Consider the following 21,051-nt stretch of genomic DNA (forward strand, 5'->3'; position numbering starts at 1 on the left):
GGAGAGAGATTGAAAGCAGATTGAAATGGTCGTGTTTTCATATAAAGCAACTGGTTTTGTGAGTCAGTTATTGCGTCTTTACAATTAGTGTATAATTTAGGCTACTTGGTAAATAGGAGGAGTTGAGGTGACACCTTTTTAAATTGGGTATGGAGGGTTAAGCTTGCATGTGCGTGTGTATGTACTGTGTGAGTGTGTTGTGTATGTCTACGTGTGTGTGTGTGTGTGTGTTTACTGCTGCTTCTGCCCCTGACGGGGGGGACTGGTTCCTCTCAGCAGCTCTGGCTCTGTCTGGCTGCAAGGCTGGAAGGTGCTAGCTTCTACAGGACTGTAAACAATATGATTAATAGCCCGTGAGTCATAAACGGTACAGGGCTCCAAACAGAGCAGGCCCTGCAGTGGCAGACCAGACCGCTCCGCCACCTTTTTACATGCCTCTCACCCTTTTTTAATACAGCTCTCAACATCCCCTTTAACGCTAAAGTCTGGGATCTGGGAATCTGTTAAATGGTCAAATAGACGGGACACTTTTTTCCCCCTTCAAGTTGCATAATGTAGCTTTAACGCACCAACAAACGGATAGGACACCCCGTATAGTACTAATTACCTGACCTGCTGGGTTACCAGGCGCACGCACCGGTTCACTCTGCCAGAACTAATGGAGACTAGAGAGAGCAGATCGCTTCTACTGTTGGTCGTTGTAACGGGTCATAATTACATCAAAAATATATTTTACAGAGGCCTGTAGTGAAGACTGCTGTGAAATGGTTGTGTTGGATGTTTGTTTGGTTTCTGGGATCGTTGCTGCTGCTGCAGGGCAGACATTTCTGGAATGACAATGAGGGTTTTACCACCTGAAGTAGGTACTTTGAGATTAGTTTATCTGACTAGGAGAGAATTGGGATTGAGACTGTTATGCTATTATTACCAGGCTAGGTTCACCTCCAGGGCTGTTTTTTTTTTATTGAAAAGGGGGCTTAGGTGGTGCGCGTGGTCGGCCTGTCGGCGCGCCTAACTTTAGAACATTTTATAGGCCCCTGTCTTGGCGGTGTTTGATTAACTTAGCATTTTTGTGACAATTTCCTGCAATTCAAAGCAATTCTCCATGGAGCTGAGACATTTTTGCTGTTTTTAAAGCTAATTTACTGCAATTCCACATTAAAGCTGAGCGAGAATGTTGCTGTTTTAAAACTAGTTTCCTGCAATTATAATGCTGCGTTCTTTTGCTCAAACATAATAACAAAATGAATACTGCCTACATAAAGCCAACGAATAATAAATTGCAGCCTGCAGGTAGAAAATATCCTGACTAATTTTTTTTAATTTTTTTTATCCTATAAATCACATTGGCTACATAAGTCCTGTCTACAATGAACTTGAAACATTGTATCAACTATTAAATTGAGTCCAGACCTGAAGCTTGTGCTAGCAAACTTGCAACATTGTACAAAATATTCTGGGCCTTCACTTACCCTGCAGTGAGCATTTGCATCAAGGATAAGAAGCAGTGCTTGATTTGGGCAGGAGCTCACCGGAGCCGAGTACCGGCACCTCAAATGTTCTACTGCTTGAGCTCCTGTTCCTCTTATAGAATATGAGCTCAAAAGTATTGTGGAGCTCCTGCACCTAAATATAAACAGTACCAGCACCCAAAATGAGTACCAGAACCTATTTCAGTCCAAGTCGAGCACTGATAAGAAGTTATCAGGTAGGCCTCTTTTATGACCTTTCTACTGGATCAGAGCATGACATTTTATTGAAAGGAAGAGGCCTACTTCTATGTGTACGCGTCCTTACTCAACATTGACAGGAGGACTCCAAAAAAAAGACAATGACTAAATTGAATGAAATTAACCAAAACTTGTTTCTCACAAGTATAGCATAGGTTGGGCGCTCTGCAAACAATGTGTCCACTCAGACAATGAGAACGGGAAGACTGGAATAATAATATTGAATGCATTTAAATAATTACCGTAACCAAAGCAACAAACATTGTAGATTAGAAATGATAGGAATTAACAGTAAATGTACTACAGGTGATATATGTAATGGGGAATTGATATACACTAACAGTCAAACACAAACAATTCACACAATGAAGTTATGAAACAATGAATGTGCACAAATTGGCGGAAGAGAGCGCATTCTGGAGAGAGAAGGGCTTTGTGCATCTGGGTGCATGGTCAATCCGACTTCTGCATTGACCATGCAGCATTTACGGTGATATGGCCTCAGCAGATGTCAAGGTCATTCATACTTCTTGCACTTCACAGAGCAGTGCAGAGCTACCGTCAACCAATCATGTCAATGCGAAGCTATACAGAGCCTTCCACGTTGTTACAAAATTTGGGAGGCACATGGCGATGCGGTAAGAAGCTCGATTTTGCATCTGCATGTCTCTGGAGGCTCCGCAATTGCGTCACACCCTCCATTTGGAGCCTCCGACAATATTTTAGGATAAAAAATAAATTGGCTGTTAGTCTAGGCTTCCGTGATGGATTAGTTCACTACTCATTCCAGGGTTTTTCTTTATTTTTACTATTTTCTACATTGTAGAATAATAGTGAAGACATCAAAACTAGAAATAACACATATGGAATCATGTAGTAACCAAAAAAGTGTTAAACAAATCAAAATATATTTGATATTTGACTTTCTAAGTAGCCACCCTTTGCCTTGATGACAGCTTTGCACACTCTTGGCAATTTCTCAACCAGCTTCATGAGGTAGTCACCTGGAATGCATTTCAAGTAACAGGTGTGCCTTGTTAAAAGTTCATTTATGGAACTTCTTTCCTTAAATGCGTTTGTTGTGACAAGGTAGGAGTGGTATACAGAGGATAGCTCTATTTGGTAAAAGACCATATTATGCCAAGAACAGCTCAAATAAGCAAAGAGAAATGACAGTCCATCATTACTTTAAGACATGAAGGTCAGTCAATCCGGAACATTTCAAGAACTTTAAAAGTTTCTTCATGTGCAGTCACAAAAACCATCAAGCACTATGATGAAACTGCCTCTCATGAGGACTGCCACAGGAAAGGATGACCCAGAGTTACGTCTGCTGCGGAGGATAAGTTCATTAGAGCTACCAGCCTCAGAAATGGCAGACCAAATACATGCTTCACAGTTCAAGTAACAGACACATCTCAACATGAACTGTTCAGAGGAGACTGCGTGAATCAGGCCTTCATGGTCGAATTGGTGCAAAGAAACCACTACTAAAGGACACCGATAAGAAGAAGAGACTTGCTTGGGCCAAGAAACACAGACAATTGACATTAGACTGGTGGAAATCTGTCCTTTGGTCTGATGAGTCCAAATTTGAGATTTTTGGTTCTAACTGCTGTTTCTTTGTGAGATGTAGAGTAGGTGAATTGATGATCTCTGCATATGTGGTTCCCACCGTGAAGCATGGAGGAGGAGGTGTGGGGGTGCTTTGCTGGTGACGCTGTCAGGGATTTTATTTAGAATTCAAGGCACACTTAACCAGCATGGCTACCATATCATTCTGCAGCGATACGCCATCCCATCTGGTTTGCGCTTAGTGGGACCTTCATTTGTTTTTCAACAGGACAATGACCCAACACACCTTCAGGCTGTGCAAGGGCTATTTGACCAAGAAGGACAGTGATGGAGTGCTGCATCAGATTACCTGGCCTCCACAATCACCCGACCTCAACCCAATTGAGATGGTTTGGGATGAGTTGGACTGCAGAGTGAAGGAAGAGCAGCCAACAAGTGCTCAGCATATGTGGAAACTCCCAAGAATGTTGGAAATGCATTCCAGGTGAAGCTGGTTGAGAATGCTAATAATGTCCAAAGTTTAAAGGCAAAGGGTGGCTACTGAAGAATCTCAAATTTAAATTACATATTTTGATATGTTTAACACTTTTTTTTGTTGCTGCATGATTCCATATGTGTTATTTCACGGTTACAATGTAGAAAATAGTAAAAACAAAGACCCTGGAATGAGTAAGTGTGTCTAAACTTTTGATTAGTACTGTATATATTTGTTACTGCTCGACTAAAACAATCTCGGTCGACCAACAGCCTAACGACCAAACAATCGACAAGTCGACTAATTGGGGTCAGCCCTAAAACATATATAGGTCCATTATCTTTTCTACGTACTTTATATCCGTTTTAGTCATTTAACTTTACACTGAATGTCTTTTTCCGTCTCTAAAATGTATTAACTTAACAATGGATTTAGGCAACCCGAAAAACACTTAGGCAGGCCGCGCAAGGATTACAATGGCAGAAAAATCCCTGACTTGAAGTTGTGCAAGGCTACTCGTAGTTCAAGGATAAAGTATAACGTTTTTCTGTAAACGGTGGTCTCGGACCGTGACATGCATAAGATGATCAGAGTCATGGAGATGATCAGGTGCCCTTCAATCTTGATGACAGTGGTCTTTAACCACTGATATGTGTTGATAAACTCTTATGATGAACACTGATTATTGCTTTAGACTGACAATGCAAAATATATCAACTTGGAACTGCGCTGGCAATCTAGCACTTTTTTTAACTGCGTCCATTTTATTTAATGATCTCAAGAATGGCGTGCTCATGCTGGAGTTTTATGTCTGTTTTTATGTGGTGAAGCCAAAGACAACATTTCTAATTTTAACTTTCAATTCAATACATCTTTATTGTTCTTGAGCAGCTGCAGCTGAAAACCTTTTCTTAATTTTTTTTATACAAGCTAATCAAACATTTTAGGCTACTTTGTGGTTATAATAGTATAATGGCACAGTTGCAATAACCACTCAATTACAAGTGCAACCCTTCAGGTTCTTCATAGGCTTGTATTTTGTTTTGTTAACACCATGTCCATTTTTAGATCACTATTTCAACCAGATGTTGGCCCATTTCAGTCACTTATATCCATGGGTTTAGGGAGTGTGATGTCACAGCTAGGTCAGGTCAGATTGACATTAAACACGAACGCCAAGTGTGATGCAATTCTGTATGTGAGAGACCCGAGTAACGGAAAGAGGCAGAAAGGTGGTGTTGGGGGGGTGCAGAGGAATGGTTTGATCTGCCTGCATGTACTGCGGCTGTGTGTGTGTCAGTCTGCGAGGCGTCTGCTCCTTATGATTTGTGCGTTTAGCTCCCGTCCTCTGGAGCATCTGGCTCTTATCTCCCCCTCTTCTCGCTCACACACACACAAAGGAGGCTTCTCCAAGGAGGTGGTCCGGAGCTGGTCTACTATTCCCCACTCCCCTTCGCTCTCTATAAAATGTTCCCTTAGATCTGCACTTTCAAACCGTTTTATGTGGCCCCACTGTGCTGCGTTGGCTTGCCTCCCCACGTCTCAACACCAATTGTATGTTAATAAATCATCCTGTGGTAGTCAGTTGGAGGAGCTAGTTCTGGCGTGGCCCCTGGGCTGCTGCTGCGTTCTTTACACAGCCATGTGAGTTAACTCAGCGCGGAATACTGTACGTTTCTGAAGCGCACTGCGTACAGGTAACTGCAAAAATACAGGAAACACCAAAATAAAGTGTCTTAATAGGGCGTTGGGCCAACCCGAGCCGGCATAAATTCTACACGTGTCTGGAACTCTATTGGAGCGATGCGACACAATTCTTCCACGAGAAATGTCATAGTTTGGAGTTTTGTAAATAGTGGTGGAAAGCACCGTCTCAGGCTCCGTTCCAGCATTTCCTGTAAGTGTTCAATTGTGTTGAGATTTGGTGACTAAGACGGCCATGGCATAGGGTTTACATTGTTTTCATGCTCATCAAACCATTCAGTGACCACCTGTGCCCTGTTGATGGGAGTATTGCCATCCTATGGGGGCATAGCCATATTAGGCAAAATAATGCCCTGCCCAGGATTTTTATAGATGGATGATGGGATGTTAATTGTTTTATCCACTCAGGAACCACACCTGTGTGGAAGCACCTGCTTTCAATCTACTTTGTATACCCCTCAAGTGTTTCCATTGTTTTTGCAGTTACCTGTACGTCCCCTGCTATTTTTTCAAAAACAGCCGTTGAGTTGCATATCTGGTTGGAATGCCAGTTTTGTATATGCGTTGTATGGTCGAGTGGAAGAGTAAGGGACGCTACAGCGGTTTGTTGCATCTCTGTTGGCTTCTTTTTATTAGTCAAGATAGAAGAAAGGCAGACAGATTCAGCAATGAAACATGACACTTGATCAATAATCACTTAGTGAAGATGAGAGCCGCCGTGTCTAAGTCGAGGCATCTGGCTACACCTGATCATTGACACTATCATCCAGTCAGTCAGAACATTGAAGAGAGAAGAGCTCCGGTAGGACGGTATGTAGTCATCAAAGCATAGCTACAGCTGGTTGAAGGGGACCAAATCCATTCAAGAGGTGATTTGGTTCCTTTTTACCAGCTTTAGCAAAGCATTAGGTGTTCACTGGGTCAAGGACTGGAGTGTAGGCATCCCAGATGGAACAAGCTGGAAACATGAACATACAGTTTAATACAGTACAGAGAAATGTGTAGTGTACTAATACTGCAATTAGGACATCAGCCATCAAGTATTATGTCTGTCCGCTCCATTAACTAAAATCGCTACTCTACCCCACCCCCTCTTCCCCACGCCACAGCCATATCTCCCTCACGCTCTGCTCTGCCCTCCCAGCCAGTCTATTTATCCTTGTTGCCATGTTTTAAGTTGCCAAACCAAACCAGGGAGGAAAAATGGTTCCCTAAGAAAAGGATAATAATCTGTCGCGGTGCACTTGAGTCAAATGTCCCGGAGTCATGTAGCAATTACAGCCTGTGACGGATGGGACCTGCTGCGTGTCTGTGTGCGCACGCCAGGTCACTGAAACCGAGGCCGACACCCATACCTCCGCAGTCAGCCTCACACACTCCTAATGCAGCGCTCAAGGGGCCATTACTTTGGCCCAGTCATTCATATCAGTCGTAGACTGATTTTAAAATACTATGTATTTAAATGATGAGCGTTCTTATGTCTTTCATGGTGGTCCTTTCAATGAATGTCATAGGCTTGCTGGTTAACTGTGCTTTTTAACTGTCATTTAGTTATTATACCTTGTTGTTGCTCCAATTTTCGGAACAGTTTTGATGTGAATAGGCTATTCTATGAGTACACCTAAGAGCCACTTTCTAAGAGCAGAGCAGCAGCTGAGGGACAGATCGGGAGAGCGATAGAGAGAGATCAGCACAGGGGCCGCTCGGTATGGCACAGGAGAGAGGCTATTTGCAACACACACACACTAGATGAGTCAGATGGGTGGGGGCCGGCTGCACCATTTCGTCCACTGTCCATAACAGGGCAAAAGCAAGGGGTCGACAGACCGACAGGCAGGCACTGAGCATTTGATAATGTCAGCATCTGCTGTGTGGTGTCAGTCAGACAGCAGGTTATGGCCAGAGAGAGAGACCCCGTAGACAGTTGGTAGAATAGCTGCTATGGCTTTACAGAAAGGGAGGGAGAGATTGAGGGATGGAGACATAAGCAGATGGTTATTGACAGAAGGACTGAGAAAGGTTAGATTGGGGGGGTAACTAAAGAGATAGTCTCTTGAAATGACATTTGAGCTTGACGTAACCATTTCACCCTACCCTCATTGGGAAGGTCTCTTATACCTTTCTCTACGTTTTCTAATTTCCGAGTTCCAAACCCCCTCCTTCAAGCAGTAACGGCTTAGCTTACCCTAAAGTGTAGCTGCACCCTGAGCTAGCCTACACTTCATAGAAAAGGCAAACGCAGGTCTGTCTCAGTCTTCAAGCATTTTAGTTTACACCACAGAGAATCTGAGTGCCTATACCACCAGTTTTATCTTCATGAATCAAATATGACTGCACTGAAGTAAAAAGAAAAACCAGAATGTATTAAGAGGGAACAAGTAGGTTACAAATTCCACCTCTCTTTCTGAAGTCAAAAAATTTGACTTTTTTTTTCTTTCGTTTTTTTTTTTTTCTGTCTTGATGTCGCTGGAATGGCACTGGTACACATTGTCAAAGACTGAATTAAGAATCTTGCTTCTTCCCTACCTCCTTTCACTTTCTCTCATGGAAGGCAAATGGAATACAATCCTCGCAGCGCCATCCTCAGCATGTTAATCAAACCACAACGGAGTGCCATTGTGTTGTATTTCATTAAACTAGTCCCATAGCACAAAGGTGTCCCAGACGAAGCCATTGCTTGACTGCTTTGCGCTAGCATGGTCTGGTTTGCACTGTGCTGCTTTTAGCAGATTTTGTGTTAGCGCAGCGCTCAGCTCACTACAACAACATCCACAAGCTTTTGTTTTACACTGCAGACAAAAAACGCAATGGAAACGCTTTCTTAGTTTTGTTATACCTTTTTCAGCTGCCACAGCCCTCTTCCCCCCTCCTCTCTCTCCTGTGGGCCTTTATTTGTTTGAAGCAGTGATACAATTGGAATCGTCTGACAGGGCCGAAGCTGGCCCTGATCCTGCATTGTCACTTTTCGACGGTCCTAAGCTGCACTGCCAACTGCCGTGCGGCGCAGCAAAGCATTTGGCAAGCATAGCAAACTGAACAATGAGGCTAGGAATCAGCGGAGGGGTGCAGAGGGGTTTTCAGAGGGGTCGGGGGGGTATGTTGGGAGAGACATGGCTCAGGCTATAGCTGGACTGGACATACAGTAGGGCTAACGCCACACACCATGCCTGCCGTATGATCCAGCACTGTGGCAGAGCCAGCAGCTTTTTAAACGGCAGCAACTGCCTGCCTGCCTCTTTCTCTGATCTGCCTCCTCAGCAACTCTCCTCTCTGCTGCGTTTTCATCCCATCGCCGCGCTTTTATTAAACAAAGATAGCAACATTTTGCCATAATTCACCTTCCTTATTTTCCTGTCCCGAGGGACCTTTGGAAAAGATTATAGTATTAATAGTGGCGCTCTGGCCTGGCTCTCTGGCATACCTATTTCTCTCTCTCTCTCCCTCCCCCTGTACTGGTTGCAAGCTAAGTTGCAGCTGGCTGTGATTCAAAAGGCCATAATGCAGTAAAGCCCACCAATGTTGAAAGGAGGACCTGTTCCTATGACGATGTCACAGGGTCTGAGTTTGTCGGTGACGCAACTAACTCGTTCCTTACTAGCTCCAACCAAGTCGTTCCTTACTAGCTCCAACCAAGTCGTTCCTTACTAGCTCCAACCAAGTCGTTCCTTACTAGCTCCAACCAAGTCGTTCCTTACTAGCTCCAACCAAGTCGTTCCTTACTAGCTCCAACCAAGTCGTTCCTTACTAGCTCCAACCAAGTCGTTCCTTACTAGCTCCAACCAAGTCGTTCCTTACTAGCTCCAACCAAGTCGTTCCTTACTAGCTCCAACCAAGTCGTTCCTTACTAGCTCCAACCAAGTCGTTCCTTACTAGCTCCAACCAAGTCGTTCCTTACTAGCTCCAACCAAGTCGTTCCTTACTGACTGGAACTAACTGACAGAACCAATTAATTCCGCCACACAGAAGAATAATACAAGCCAAACACGCTAACCCTATATCTCCACTCTGGTAGACACATGTAAGCTAAACAATCGTTTTGGGAAATATTCTGATTTCTTGGTTAATATTGTGGATCATATTGCCAGTTAGAGAAACCAGCATTAACTGTCCCTACAGCGGTTATATTGCTGCAGTGACACTTCCCCTAAACAGTATAGCTAATGTCTTCTCCCCTCTCTCCACTCCGCCCACTATTCTAATTTACACCCCCCGAAATCGCGGTCGTGTTCACAATCATCTCCACACACAGCGATATAGATCGTCAACAACAAAAAAACAGCGACTCATCAATCAAGAAACATTCCCCGTCGCTCTGCCAGTTGAGGGTCCACACCTCACCAAGAATACATACTTCTTTACATTCCATAGCAGTCATATATTCATATGGGTACATAAAGAAGTATGTACACCAAGTAGGCAATCACAGGGAATTCACAAGGTCGCACGGAGCAGCTAGTAGAGGCAGCATAGATTTTCTCTCTCACCGTTTTCCCCCTCCTAAGAACGCAGTGTGAGTCTGCACCGTAAGGTGACTTTGAGCGTGATTTCAGATCAACACTTGAAGCTGCTTTTCTTTAGCCACCCAGTAAAGTTGAACCAGCCCCCCCACTACTTTCAGAAGTGTTCCAGTCCAGTCGGTGCTGTTTGTCCCGGTGATCCCATCAGTCCTCCAGAGAACTGGGACAAACCATTGGGAACAGGGAGTTTTTTTCTTTTCTTTTCTCTCGCTCTCATTTAACAGCAAGAAAAGGTTGTCCTGGTCTTCTTCCAGCAAATAAAAAAAGAAAGAGGACGAGTGTAGAGAGGTGGGTCAAAAATGTAAAAGCGGTGGAGACTAAGGGTAGTTGACTTGTTCGTTGCTGGTTATGCGTCCTTGGTAGGTGGTTAGCCTCTGTGCACCTTGTCTTGTATGAGGCTTGATCCTACTGTCCTGGAAATAGGGGAGCACTTTCAAGTTACGTAGGCTACATGGTATACTTTTACACCTCCCTGATCCTCCCCCCGCTCTCTCTCTCTCTCTCTTACTCCCACCCTCTTCCCCATATCCCTAACCAGTTATGCACCTCCCTCCCTCCTCGCTCTTGTCCCATACATGTCTCTGGTGTCACTGTCTGCCCCTCGCCCCCCAGCTAGCGGTGTGTCCAGTGTCCACCCAGCTCCCTGCTGGCCCGTTGCCTCCTGCTGATGTTTGAAAACGAGGGTGGCGATCTATCCAAGTGGAACAGGAAGCTATTGTGAGCAGGATTTGGGTTTTAGGCTCATACACAGGCAGGCAGTGCAGAACAGGCAGGCAGCACAAAACAGGCAGGCCAGAGGTCACATGCATGCGCTAATACTGCTGGCCTGCCCACTCAGCACTTGTATGTTGATTGGCCGTTGGTGGCGCTGCTCTTTTTTTAATTTCCCCCCTCGCTCTTTTCTCCACCTCTTTCTCTCTGTTCCTTGGTTCTGTGGGTGTTTCGCTCCCTTTCTTCTTGTCACTCTTTCTCCCTCCTCACCTGCCCGTCCCGTGTTTACGGTGGCAGCAGCTGTTCTGTTAGAGGGGGAGAATATGACAGATAGGAGGCGATAGATCAATAACGATTTGCGCGACGGCGTGAAAAGTTCAGCGAGTCTCTAATGAATCTTTAACCCAGCTCAACACATTCCACAAGTCAACACTGCCTGGTGGCAGCTTGTACTCCCAACCCCCCTCTCTAAACCACTAGCAGTCTAGCTTAGGCGCTGACTGAGGCTATGGCTGTGTGGGGGAGAGTTAGTTTACATGTTACCTCTAAACACTTATGTTTGTGAATGTGGATGACGAGTGTGGATGTGTTAATGCCATATATAGTGAAAAGTATTTGTGAGTTCTGGTTCTGGAAATAGGAATGAATGAAGAGTTGGCCATTGAGAATTGGAGGTGTCCTGTCCAGTTGTTCTCAGCTTAAAGATGGTTCAGGGCTGCCTGGGTGGGTGGGTGAGGCAGCTCTGCTGTGTTGGTGTGACGTCCCGTTTAGGAAAAGTCACAGCCACCCGAGAGAATGAGTGAGAAGGGGGGGATTCCTCCTGGAGGACTAGCTAACTAGCGACTGACTGACTGACGTAAAGGGAAGGAGTGAATGAGCAGAGTTGGTGCCTTGCTGTCTGGCATTGCCCTGGCCTGCTCTGGTGTGGTCTGAGATATACAGTAGCACTGCAGTATTGTGCCCTGCCTGCCTGCCCCTAGCAAGTGTGAGAAAGAGCGAGGGAGGGAGAGGGGAAGAGCGAGAGAAACTGGGTTACTACCACCACTGCATGGGTTCAGCCAGCCAGTGACACACATCCACTCAGTCAGCCGTAACCCCCTTCAGCCCTCCTCCCCCCCTGTCCCCACCCCTCTACCTCCACATCGGTGTTAATTCACTGACCCAGTTTTGTACCGTCAATCCGGTCCATTTCATCCTCCCCTGTTCTGTTTAAAACTCAAGTCCCGTTTGTTCGCCATGGCAACCGACGCCGTTCGTTATGGCTTCGTTACGACACCTCGTCGTCATCCACACCGACGATATCATCCACATTCTGACCATCCGGCCGTCATCCTCGGGACTATCATGTCTTCAAAACGTACCCCTACGATTTAAAGAAAAAACGACGACGATGATGATGTCCCCGTTCCAAAAATGAAGTCTTAGGTCTTATCTTGGCTAGTGAATGAAAAGGCACGAGGGTAATCAAATACCCAGAAATGTTCTATCGCCATCAGATATCTCCTTTAGCAAGTGGATGCAAAAAAATTGATGAGTTCCCGGTCAGGTAGATAGAGGACAAAGTGTGAAGACGAAGAGCGAATGGTTCTGTCTTTGGCTGTCTCCGTCTCCACGTCAGTGCGGGTTTGAGCTAACGAGTCCGTCATTAGATATCAGAGGGGCTGCAACCGTGACACCTAATGAGCCAGGCAGAGCGGGAGCTCTGATGCTGCTGCTGCTGCTGCAGCAGCATGTCCGGCCACAGCACAACCGGGTGAGTGCGGGAGGGGGAGGGAGAGAGGGAAACAACAAAAATATCCATGTGGACGTCAACTTAACAGACAGCAACTTTTCCTCCACGTTCATTTCACCTTCACCTGCTTCTTCTTTCTCTTTTTTTCGTTCCAAACTCCTTCCTTCCCGGCCGGTGTTCCCTTTTTCTTCCTGTGGGTCTACCCAGGCAGCCAGCAAGAGACCACAGAAGAGACAAGCCCCAAGGTGTTGGTTGGTTAAGTTATTTTCTGTCCTACTGGCTGGCTGCTACTGTGTGCTGCTGACTGCTGCTACTGCAGAACAGTAAATTCCACTCCCCCCTTCCCGACTGACTACGCTACTCACAGCCAAGCCATGCGCTTAATAATGGATTGCGTCCCTCCCCTGAAAGAGATAGAAGAGGACGGAGGAGAGGGAAGAGACGTCAGGGGCCCGTCGGGTAAATTCCCCCTTTTGAATGAAAAGGGGGGGAGCATATGTTACCTGTCAGATCAGTTTGTTAACTGGGGCTGCTCCTCCTCTTCTCCCTCTCCTCCTCCTCCTTCTCTCTTCTTCCGTAGTGAGGAGAACCATAATGACCTAGAGAGCTTGCGCTCCAGCTGCTGCAGCCATCGTGTGCTGGGTGCATGCCTGACTCGCTGAATCAGCTCTCTGGTTGGGGGAGGGAGCGTCAGAGTCAGGGAGAGGTGGGGGGGGGGGGGGGGGGGGGCTCTCTCTCTCTCTCTCTCACACACACACTCAAGCCATACCTTTAGGAGGGGAAAGACATCGGTCTGACATGAGGAGCTAGCTGCCGTTTGAAAAAGGTGTCGGAGGAATGAAAAAACTGCAGCATTCCTCTGTACCATGTGCATTCTGAGGGAGAGACGGAAGGGAGGATTCCCTGGTCTGTAGGAGACAGGCAGAAAGTGTAGCACGTATTCTCCCTCTCCCTCCTTCCCTTTCCCTCTTTCTTCTTATTCATATGACACACATACAGCCTCTGCGCTTTCTGTGCTGGGGATTTCTAAAACGCAACACTTTTATTATTCAGTGCAACTACTTCACAAGAGAAGAGTGAGGGAGTCAGCCGAGTAGTTTTGAAAATATTTGCCATAAAAAACAGGTCTTGATAGCAATTTGCTCATGTTACAGTTAGCGAACACAGTTAAAGGAGGAAAAGGGTAGCCTATTTTATTAACCTTTATTTAAATCTGCAATGTATAACTTTTTGGGCAATCCAACCAAATTCACATAGAAATGTGTGTTATTGATCTGTCATTCTCTTTGAAAGCAAGTTTAAGAAGTGGTAGATCTGTTCTATATACGCTGTTTCTGTGCTTGCTGTTAAGTTTTGTTTTTGCATCTTTTACTTTGGGTTTTGTACACTAGCTTCAAACAGTTGAAAATACAATATTTTTTTGTTATGGAAAATATATTTCACAGCAGTTTAGATGGTTCATTGATTCTCTACACCAGGGGTTCACAAACTTGTTCACTCGGGGCCCCTTCCAGCACCAGTACCACGTCTATTTCTATGGGCACAAGCACTGTTTGACACAAACTGTTCACACCCCTCTTGTTGGTCTAGATAATTTTGCAGGTTTAAAGCTTATTTCCTGCAATTCTACACATTTTTTCAAGTGTTGCGAGATAAAATGTTGCACATTTAAAGCAAATTTTCTCGCAATTCTATACATTTTGCCATGTCTAATGTGTATTCATGTCATATTTGAGTGACACCAAAATGAACTATCCTGTGAACTATTACAACTGTCAAGAGCCGGACTGAGTTCCTTAAAAATAAAATATATATTTTTTCGTTTTTTGTGGGGTAAAAAAAACAAGCCTCTTGCTAGGGTGAACTGGAGCTATTATGAGGCCGTTCATAGTTCACAGCTGAAATCTTTACACTAGACGTGACACCCTCATTAGGCCAAACCAACCCAGCAGGGGTCACCTCTTCAGGGGGAGAAGGTCACGGTGGTAGTGGGAGGTAGGGCAGCTAACTCACGCACACTTAAAACGCACACAGCGAATAAGACAAGCTTAACTGGTGGTGTCCCCCATAGAAATGCAATGACTAGAAAGGGCATTTCTATGAGTCTATTTCTGTTGTGTCCCTTCCTCACAGGACAGAAAGCAAAGCTACCGTTCGTTACTTGACTCTCTCTTTATGGCTAGCCAAGCATTTGAAACACGCATTCAGAATTGGTCCCAGGTTGCTGGGCTGCTCCGTTGTCTCTCTCTTTCCACCACCACCTCCCTGACCATATTTAGTCAAGCAGTGTGTCTCCGCGTCACTCCCCCTTCCCTTCCGTAAACCCCTTTCAGCAACTGTTGGCCACAGGCTCCGGGAAGCCTCCGTCCAGTTCCCCCGCCTATCGATTGCACCTCTCATCCATCCGTCCTGCGAGGCGAGTAGTGTCGGTTGGTTTTGCCCGGCCGTGCAGGCAAGCCCCACACTGTCTGCTGCTTCTGCCATTTGCTGTGCTATTTTTAGTACCGCCAAATAAAGTGGTCTCCCTCTTATGGTTCCTCTTGTATATTCCTGAGTCTTTCTTTCCCCCTCCCCTGTTTTACTTCAACTCCCCCTCTTCTCTCCCTCCCTTTGAACCCCCCTTCACTCTCTCCCTATCCGCTTTTTAAATAGCGCTGGAGCACACTGCTTATGGTCGAGCTCGCGTCTGCTCAAGCTCTATACTTAGAAACACTGCGCATTTGAGAAAGAGAGGAGGAGGGAGGGAAAGAGATTGTGCTGGTGAGAAGTGGAAAGGGTACTGGAGAGCAGCTGATCTACTTGTGCATGTGTCAGCCTCACCTCGAAGCTTAGTGCGCGCGTGTTACCCAGAGGCTTTGTCTTTTCTCCTTTTGAGCTTTTGAAATCATTTTCAAGTGGCTTTTTCTAGCTTTGCCGAGGCACGACGAATCTGTTGGTCTCGTCACAGGGCATATCTACTGCACTGCCTGGAATGTCCTCTGTGTCCTCTTCTCTCTCTCTCTCTCTCTCTCTCTCTCTCTCTCTCTCTCTCTCTCTCTCACTTCCTCTCTCCCTTTCGCTCGCTCTGGAGCAGCGCTTGTCTTTGCCTATTCCTGCTACCTGTAGTGACAGTGCACCAGCCCCACACCCCCTACCCTGCATTTAACTGCATCGCCCGAGGATGTGTATTTCATTATTCCAGGCCAATGTTTTTTCACACCATTTACTGTCATGTCCCCTGCAAGAAGTAATCATATGGAAATGTCTCTGAGGTATTTGTGTCATTATAAAAGAGAACGAAAACCGCTCAGAGACACAGTAGCTGAGATGGAGAGGGGCTCATGTTGTGAGGTAAGTGTGTTGTCATCAAAAAGAGTAGCCTAGTGCCTTGCGTTAGCCTAATGCTCTTCATTCCAAAGCATATCTGCTGATTTGATGTATATATCGTTGCTAACAAGCTCACTGGCAACACTTCCTCATCTCCACTATAGCAAAACTATATCCCTGGCTTTTTTATGGGGCGAGTGTAAGAAATCCTTGCATAGATTTAAGTATGCAACTCAATTAATATATTGTCAGTAAAATTTATAGCTTTTCAATTACGTTATCTTTATGGCTATTACAAGAATTGACCATTTGCCAGGTTGGAATGGATTCATTCCAGGCTAATGTGTCTGCTCAAAGCTTGACCTTACATGGCCAATGAAAGTGCAGAATTGCAACTGTATAAATGGCAGGCCTGGAACGTCCCGTCCACCTGTTATTGGGCTCTAAAAAGGAGTCCCACAGTCCGTCTCCACTTTCCTTTAGCAGATAGGCAGGGCCCTCTTTAAATCAAACCAGTCATAACTCCACTGCTAACAGACATAATTTCACTTAGTGTCAGCAGATCAGAGAGGGAGGAGGGCTGTGTTTGGTGGTGGGGGTTTGTGCTTAGTTATTGGTCTTTTTGTTCTGCTCTCAACTGGTTTCGGCTCAAATCCCCGTCTCTGGAAGTCCTATGTTTATTAGGGCTATGTCCTAAATGGTACCCTATTCCCTATGTATTGCATTACTTCCGAACATAGCCCTTTTTTATTACACTACATAACTGTATTCTTACTTGACCATCTCCACTCAACCATCGTGCTTACATCCCCCCGCTCTCAGCCACCGCTACACACTCAACAGCTCTTCATTGCCGCATTCCTCCTGTCAGGCACGTGTCATTCTGCTGCGTTGTCCAGACGCTACTTTATGTATGTGTGAGTAGGGCTGGGTGATATGGCCAGTATCACAGTATTTATAAAAAAAAATTAAAAAAAAGTCAGGGCTCTGTGCAGGCCAGTCTTCCACACTGATCTCGACAAACCATTTCTGTATGGATCTTGCTTTGTGTACGGGGGCATTGTCATGCTGAAACAGGGAAGGGCCTTCCCCAAAATGTTGCCACAAAGTTAGAAGTATTGAATCATCTAGAATGTCATTGTATGCTGTAGCGTTATGATTTCCCTTCACTGGAACTAAGGGGCCTAGCCTGAACAATGAGAAATGGCCTCAGACCATTATTCCTCCTCCACCAAACTTTTCAGTTGGCGCTATGCATTGGGGCAGGTAGCGTTCTCCTATAGAAACCCATTTCAGGAAGTTCCCGTCGAACAGTGCGGACGTTGCTACCAGAGGCAGTTTGTTACTCGGTAGTGAGTGTTGCAACTGAGGGCAGGTGATTTTTACATGCTACGCGATTCAGCACTCGATGGTCCTGAGCGCTTGCGTAGCCTACCACTTCGCGGTTGAGCCGTTGTTGCTCCTAGACGTTTTCACTTCACAATAACAGGACTTACAGTTGACCGTGCTTCTACACCTGCATTGCTTGCTGTTTGGGGTTTTAGGCTGGGTTTCTGTACAGCACTTTGACATCAGCTGATGTAAGAAGGGCTTTATAAATACATTTGATTTGATTTGACAGAGGCAGCTCTAGCAGAGCAGAAATTTGACGAACTGACTTGTTGGAAAGGTGGCATCCTATGACAGTGCCATTTTGAAAGTCACTGAGCTCTTCAGTAAGACCATTCTAGTGCCAATGTTTGTCTATGGAGATTGTGTGGCTGTTTGCTCGATTTTATACACCCGTCAGCAATGGGTGTGGCTGAAATAGCTGAATCCTCTAATTTGAAGGGGTGTCCACATCCTTTTGTGTATATATAGTGTACATTCTATGAGATTTCAATGGGTCTCTCTCCACTCTGATTGTTTTATACTGTTCTATTAAACTCTGCATTTTCATCGATTTCTGCATTTCCTGCACTCATTTGAGAGAATTTCCACACTGCCACGTTAGGGTGGGACGATATGGGCAAAAAATCTAGGCCTTATTATTTAAATCAAATGTGGCTATTTGACTTGCGATTTAGATCAACACACTTGGGTGAACTGTGGAAAAATTATTAATCTAATTCTATAGTTAAAAAAATTATAGTGGGCTCACTGTTTGACATGACAACGAATGAAAATACCAGGGTAAGAACCAAAGTGTTGGTCAGTGTTTCCTAGGGGACTTAATAATCTTTGGATACATTCAATGTTTTCTCTTAGCCACTCTATGTAGCTAACATATTCATGCTTCTACTATTCCTCTTTGATTTGAAAGATACTGTTGCACAAACAACATGCTGATTTATGTTACACCATCACTGGTATCAGGCTGCATAGCTAGCTAAATTTGCTCTGACTCGGTACATCTAGCCAGCTAACTAGCGATTAGCAATAGTGGATAATACGACTTAGCCACAACTTGCTAAGAAAACACAAAATAGCTGTGTAATTGTGGATTTATATTAAGAAGCAAAGTGGAAACAGCATCGTCGTCATCAACAACATTGTTGCATGTGCTGCATTGACCATGCAGACTGAACGTAAGTGTCTGGTTGTCAAGCAACAAATGCGCTGCTTGAGTGACGGGGCTAGGTCTGTGTGGAACGCAGCATGGAGCGAGCGGAGAGAACTGAAGTAGCGGAGTAAATTATAAAAATTGAAGTTACACACGGCATATCACATGTCAACAAACCAAACATTCAAATACCGTTATAGAAGGTAAAGTAAAAACCCAAACTGGTCCCGTGCATCAATGCCGGTATATCGTAAAAAACGGTATACTGCCCAGCCCTATGTGTGAGGTAGGTCTACTATGCAGTAAGTAGCAGGAAAGAGGAGGCTGGCTGTCCCACTGCCCAGAAGGGAGGCTTCAAGCAGGGCTCCACCAGTCAAACTAATGGTTGCGCTCTCTGCTGATTTTAAGTTAATTTATTAGCCAGCTCTTTTCTTTCTCATTAAATATTGTACATCAACATTATTCTTTCATAACTTATTGACTATGATGTGATGCTTGCTGTCTACCACTTTAGGTACCGCTGACTCTTGCTTGACACACTTTTATTGGGATGTTTTCACGTTGTCACCGATCTCAGTCCTCTTTAAAGTGAACTCTGGGGTAAAAAAATAAGTAAAATATCTGTTGGCGTTGTATTCGCACTGCCCTTGCCTTGAATGAGGACTCAAATCTTTTGCCAGTTCAATTCACTTTTTTTTGTGGTCCGAGTCCCCTTTGTGGTCCGAGTCCCCTTTGCGTTCACATTGCTATGTTTAGAAAGGAACCAAGATCTTTTTTCAACATTCACTTGGGTTTTCACCAAGTGCGCAGGATAAGCCAATCCATCAGGAAGTATCGCAAAGCTAGACAAACCTATTTTGGAAGCTAATAGATTGCAATTATTATTGTCTCATCTTTTAACTAAATGCAATCAGAAGATACTGTTAACATGGAAATATTATTGGTATCAAAATAGATAGCAGAAGAATAACTGCAGGTTAAATAACGCTGTAATTGAAAATTTCACACTCAATGTCGGCTACCACCCCTTAAAAGCTTGAATACATTTAGTACCCTATGTTGATTGTAACCAAATACGTTGTTGTATTCTCACAGTATTTAACCTTCACATTCAAATAAACAGCTTATGAAGCTCTCTTAGCCTACAGATAACATATTGCAAACAAATAATCTGAACAAAAAACTTCTGCACGTACTTGACAATCGCTAATCAGTAGCCGAAAACAGCACACGTTTTTTTCTGCCAGTCTGCTCATCGTCTCTCTTTTGTGGCATCAGTGTGAGGGGTTATGGCAGGGGAAATGGTGTTGCAGTAGTCTAGTGTGTGGTGTGGGAATAATGACAAGTGAACCTGGGGAGCTTTGTGTTCACCTTGCCCTAAAAAGGGAACCAGACTGCGGAATTCAAGCGAACCGAACACGGACCACCTCTCGAGATGGTCTCAGTTCGCTTTCGGGGCTCTGGTGTCTCTTCCTTTTGGATTGTTCACACTGCACAAACAATTTAAGTCAACTGCCTTGAGTTCACATAAATTGTCTGAAAGAGACCAAGTGTAAAAACACCCTAGCCTTCATATAGCGAGTTCCTCTGCTCTAGCCAACCCCAGCCGAGCCAGCAGCCATTTTCCCGCCAGTGTGTGGTGTAAGAGTGTTTACCACTATGAGGTACTGCTTCGCAAACACATGGACTTTGACCGAACAAAGTCAGGCCCCAGTTAGAGGCTATGGCTAGAGCTTGGAGTTTTCCTGGTCAGGTGACCTGGTCAGCCAGGGGAAAAACTCCAGTCCCTAATGCTAAACCCTCAGTGGTTTGTCTGACTGGTCCCGTTTCGCCCAGCCAGCCCAACCTGAACCAAGCCCAGCAGTTTAATTAGAATTACCTCAAGACAGGCAAGCATCTGTCTCTGAAGCAGCATCACTCAACCAGCCCCAGCGGCCTCGCATGCGTCCTCCCTGCCTGGGTGATAAATAGTACGGGCTGGATGTTTAAGCTGAGCAGGTAATCGATCAATATGCGAAGGAAGGGGCCACAGCACTAATTGATTGGATGGTTTCAGCTGGATAAAGGGGTGGGGTAGCTGTTTTCAATCTACTGTCTTAAGATGACGACTCCATTCAACCAAGAGTTCCACTAAGACAAGCCATTTATAAGAGATTGATTGGCAACGTAGTGTTTTGGTAGGTCTCAATGCGGTTCCTTTCTGGAACCGAACATTTCGGTGTGCAAAAACCATGAAAGCTTTTGAAAACTAGTCAAGAACTTGTTTTTGGACTTTCCATGTGCCAGAATGAGTGGATGAGTTTGAGCAACGTGTTCTCGACATTCACAATGTGCTCTCAGGTTGAACAGATTTTTTTTAACGTACATTTTGGGGGGCTATTCAATTGATACTCTCCCATGTGATTGACACAGCTTCTGTCACAAGTGTCTGGACTTGAAAGAGATTCCCTCGAACTTGATGGACTGCAGGAGTTTGTTGAAGATCCTTCAGATCATCTTGAAGCTTTTTCAAGGTCTTTGACTTTGTGATCCTGGCTGCTGAAGTTTGACCCGTGAGGCTTCTTTCAGCTGTCCAACTCAGCTCTGTGTATCACACCAACACCATTGCGGGATTATAACCTCTTTTTTTCGATTGAGTCTAGTTTGTAGCCTGGTCCCAGATCTGTTTGTGCTATTTTGCCAACTCCTGTGATCATCGATGACAATGATGACCATAGAAGTTGGCAAGACCGCACACACAGATCTGTTACCATACTGTG

General features: G+C 45.0%; 1 protein-coding gene and 1 long non-coding RNA gene across 6 annotated transcripts in view; one reads left to right on the forward strand and one right to left on the reverse strand.

The window, feature by feature from the left end:
• LOC139560319 (E3 ubiquitin-protein ligase mib1) overlaps positions 1 to 21,051 on the forward strand; it is an 88,921-nt gene that overhangs the window by 32,486 nt on the left and 35,384 nt on the right. The window lies entirely within an intron of this gene.
• On the reverse strand, positions 6,088 to 13,134 carry LOC139560320 (uncharacterized). Its single transcript, XR_011671912.1, has 2 exons — positions 11,874 to 13,134; positions 6,088 to 6,442 (listed from the first exon to the last, which is right to left on the reverse strand). It is a non-coding gene; the product is annotated as an uncharacterized lncRNA (long non-coding RNA).

Source organism: Salvelinus alpinus, chromosome 30 (genome assembly GCF_045679555.1).
Source record: "Salvelinus alpinus chromosome 30, SLU_Salpinus.1, whole genome shotgun sequence".
NCBI lineage: Eukaryota > Metazoa > Chordata > Actinopteri > Salmoniformes > Salmonidae > Salvelinus > Salvelinus alpinus.